This window comes from Chrysochloris asiatica, unplaced genomic scaffold (genome assembly GCF_000296735.1).
Source record: "Chrysochloris asiatica unplaced genomic scaffold, ChrAsi1.0 scaffold00115, whole genome shotgun sequence".
Lineage (NCBI taxonomy): Eukaryota > Metazoa > Chordata > Mammalia > Afrosoricida > Chrysochloridae > Chrysochloris > Chrysochloris asiatica.
In genome coordinates, this window is record NW_006408633.1 from 5,901,673 (window position 1) to 5,906,300 (window position 4,628).

The following is a 4,628-nucleotide window of genomic DNA, read 5'->3' on the forward strand; positions in this document are numbered from 1 at the left end:
TTTTTTCTTTTTTTTTAGGGAGAGAGGGAGTTCATGGGATTTTCACCTTGAGTTTCTGGTGTGTAAGCAATAATCATGAAAGTAAGCAGCAAGTGCAGTGAAAACTGGTTCCTAAAAAGAGAAGAAGAACAAAACAAAACAAAATATCCTGGATTTCATTTCCAAAAATATCTTGTGACTGACCAAATGACTCATCAGTGTTACTTATGTGAAGGCATAAAATGCCTCTTTCACTTCCCCTAAACCGCTAGACTGCTCTTCTCTCTCCTTTTTGAACTGCTTTTAATATTTAAAAATTAGTTTTATTTCTCAAAAGTATGATGAGGGTTGGAGAAAGTGAATATGTAATATTATCTGCCCTAGTAATGTGTTCCTAAAGATGGCCCTGGAGAGAAATTATAACATAAGTAGAATTCACAGGTAATCTACGAAGATGAATCATAATGCAAGATGCACCTAGGCATAGCTAAATACAACAAAAAGAATGCCACAAAGCCAGAGGAGAGAAAAAAATCTGCTAATAAGTACAGCATCCTTGGAAAAAATGAGTGAGCAATAGCTATGCGAAAATACAGGGTCAGACACAGCTTCTGAGGGTGGAAACAGTTTATTATTCAAAGAACATTACTAAAACAAGGACATTTCCTATAAGAGGTGTGCAGTTTAGACATCTGCAACGAACTGTCACTGATTTTACATGTGACAATGATCAAATGCTTAAGACAAAAATGAGACATGGCCTTTTTCGCCCAGGTCCCATGCTCATTGAATAATTCCTACAATTCAATCTGCAACAGTGCTTTCTCACTATTCAACCCTACACTGGTTAAATGCTAGCAGTGAGAAATGAAAATTGGTACCACTTTTAGAATAATCAAGTCCATTTTTCTTACTCTTACATGTGGTATATTTACAAACACATAAGTTGTTTAAACATACTATGTGTACCATTTAGATAGATACCAACCAAACCCCCTGCTGTGGAATCAATTCCAGTTCATAAAGACCATGTAAGACAGGTTGGAACTACCTCATAGAGTTTCTTTATGAAAACAGACTGCCACATATTTACCCCCTAGAGGAGCTGGTGACTTCAAGCCACTGACCTTACAGTTAGCAGTTTTGTGCTACCATGGTTTCTTTCTTAGCTACCCGAGTAGATGCTTACTTACTTAGGTGCTGTTGAGTCCATTCTGACTCATAACAAGCCTATGCACAATAAAACGAAATATTACCCAGTCCTGCGCAATCCTCACATTGTTGCTACCACTGTGTCAATCCGTGTCATTGAGGGGAGTCTTCCTATTTTTTATCAACCCACAAGCATGGTGTCCATCTCCAAGGGCCGATCCCTCCTGATAACATGTCTTAAGTAGGAGAGATGAAGCCTTGCCATGCTATCTTCTAAGGAACATTCTGGCAATACTTCTTCCAATATAGATTTGTTTGTTCTGGCAGTCCATAACATTTTTAATATTCTTCTCCAGCACGTGAATTCACATGCATCAATTCTTTTGTGATTTTCTTTGTTGATTATCCAACTTTCACATGCATATGAGGTGACTGAAAATACCATAGCATTGGTCAGACGTACCATAGTCCTCCAATTGTTATTTTTGCTCTTGTACACCTTTAAGAGGAATAAAACTGAGGATTTCACTTTACTAGATAACACTAAGGTATTAATATCTTTTAAAACAACTTTTTATTGGGCATTGGTTTATAGACAAGTTGTACAGACAAGATCAGTTTTACATTGAATGAATCCTACACTTTGCTTCATCTCAATGATTGTGATCCCCTCCATGCAACAACAGGTGTCCTGTTTCCTCCCTGTGATTACCCATGTACAAATATCCTCTTTCAAATGTTTCTATATTTTTGGGATATATGAATACATGTGTGTATATGTATGTATATATATATGCATACATATGCATGTGTGTATCTTACTCTTCCTCCCATATCTTGTGTCTCTGTCCATGTATCTATACACAGAACATTGTTGTTCCAAGGTTGTGTCTATACCACTATTCACCTCTACCCCAATTAGCCCATGCATACCTCCCTGTGTCGTCACCTAGCTCCATCATTCTTCTGTTAACCTCCTTCTTGCAAATTGCCCTCCTCATCACCCAAGTTAACATGTGTTTTCCTTCCTGCCAGTGAATTGCTCTTCCTCCCCTCTGACCCCTGGTAACCATCAAAGAATGCTTCTTTTAGTATGAAAACTCTTTGTTAAGTTTTTACAAGGATAGTCTCATACAATATTTGTCCTTTTGTGATTGGCTAATTTCACTCAGCATAATGTCCTCCAGGCTATGAATAGTGCTGCAATAAGTGTATATATGTAAATACATCTACTCATGTCCTGGCTCTTATTTCTTGTGGATATATACAAAGTAGAGGGATTACTGGATCATATGGTATTTCTATTTCCAATTTTCTGAGGAAATTCCCTGAAGTATCAATATCTTGATGAAAGCAATGCATTAAAACTGCAGTTTGATAAGGTAGAATACGGTGGCGCCATTTTTCCTGACACTGTTTCAGACAGTGATCTAAGTAGTGCTTTTTGATAGAAAAGAGTCCACATTTAGGGTATCTTGGGAGGAAAATCAAATCAACAAATAGACAGATGGGGGAGGGAGGCTTCCTCTTACTTTAGTTTCAGTCATAGGTTATTAGTTGTTAAGTGCTGTCGAGTTGGTTCCAACTCATAACAACCCTATGTAAAACAGAATGGAGAAATGCCACCCAGTCCTGAGGCATCCATAATTGCTACTATGCTTGAGCCCATTGCTGCTGCCACTGCGTCAATCCATCTCATTAGGGTCCTCCCTTTTTTCTCTGTCACTCCACTTTACCAAGCATGATGTCCTTCTGCAGGGACTGGTCCCTCTTGACAACATATCCAAAGTATGAGAACGGAAGTCTGGTCATCTTGGCCTCTAAGGAGCATTCTGGTTTTACTTCTTCTAACACAGATATTAGTAATTATAAATTATTGAAAAAATGTTTTAATTTATACTTTAATAGCTGTTTTACCCTGAGGCAGTCTCTACACATTTTATATAAGGGTCACAGACTACCTTTATTTTATTTTATGCAAAATTTTATATGCCTGGGATGAAGTTCGTTGTTGCAGCCCATGCAAGTTTAGGTTCATGGCACTTTAATAACCTGATCTTCCTAATCCTTGGTACCACAAAATATGTACTTGATTACTATTGCTGTGATTGTTGTTATCAGAATATAAATAAAATAATAGTAAAAAGTTCTGTGAACTCAAGGGAAGGCTTGACTGAATGATAAGAGAATTAAGAAAGAAAAAAAAAAATCTATCTACCTGTAGTTGGAGTTAGCTAGACTAGATTTGAAATTTGTCATGCTACTTATCTATGTGACCCTGGATAAAATACTTAATCTTTCTTTGTTTCCTTTTCCTAGCATTAAAATGGGAATAATAATTAGTATCTATCTTGAAAGCCTGATGTGAAGTTTAAAGAATATAATGCATATAAAATGCTTAGAATAATGTCTGATGTTACGTAAATGCTCAGTCAGTGTTAGTAGATGCTATCCTACTATTTGGAGTCCTGGTATGGTGCTGTGGGTTAATGCGCTGAACTGCAAGATCCAACTGAACCACAAGGCTGGCGGTTCAAACTCAGCAGTCACTCCTTGGAAAACCTATACAGGGTTGACAGCACTTAACAACAACAACAATCCTATTACTTAAAATGGTAATGCAAATGGTTAAGCATTCAACTACTTGCTGAAAAGTTGGCAGTTCAAACCCACACAGAGGCACCTCAGAAAATAGACTTGGCTATCTCTTACTGCACATCCCATAGTGCAGTAACACAAGGATGTCAGCTCAATGGCAGTTAACAAGAGCAACAGATGAAATAAGGTATTAACTAAAATTAAAGAACTTTTCTTTTTAAGTGTTTAATTTGGCTACATTTGAAATTTTAGAAAAAGTTTAGAAAATTTGGGGGGAAAATTTCAATTTATCACAGGATTTTTTTAATGGTTTTTAGTGAAGATAAATAATTACATAACGGGAAATAAGTAGCAATCACTTTAAAACAGTAATAAAAATTCAAAACACTGAAACTATATTTACAATTTGTTGTTGCTTGCCGTGTAGTTAATTCCAACTCATGATGACCCCATGTGTGCCAAAGAGAACAGCTCCAGAGGCATTTCAAGACTGTGATCTTTCAGAAACAGATCACCAGGTCTGCCTCCCAAGGATGGGTTTGAACTGCCAACCCTTCTACGAATAGACAGCAGTTAACCTTTGCACCACCCAGGGACTCCATAGTTATTATTTGTTGTTGCTAAGTGCCATCGAGTCGGGATCCGACTCACAGCAACCCTGTACAGGGTTCCAAGGAGCAGCTGGTGAGTTGGAACTGCCGTCCTTAACAGCCCAAACCGACGTTACAGTTTATAGCATTAACCGGCAGTGCCATACCAAAAGTCCATTATACATAGCATGAACTATAAAATTAAACCTAAGTTTGCTTTTGTTTATTGCCCTTGATAAACCTATGCAGAAAATATGATACAAACCAATTAAATAAAGCCTTGATTTCAATAATAGTGGAGGTCCTGAC

At 37.4% G+C, this 4,628-nt stretch overlaps 1 protein-coding gene across 1 annotated transcript in view; it reads left to right on the top strand.

The window, feature by feature from the left end:
• The window catches only part of PDCL2 (phosducin-like 2), a 99,108-nt gene that overhangs the window by 3,077 nt on the left and 91,403 nt on the right, over positions 1-4,628 (top strand). The gene's annotated exons all lie outside the window — the stretch shown is intronic.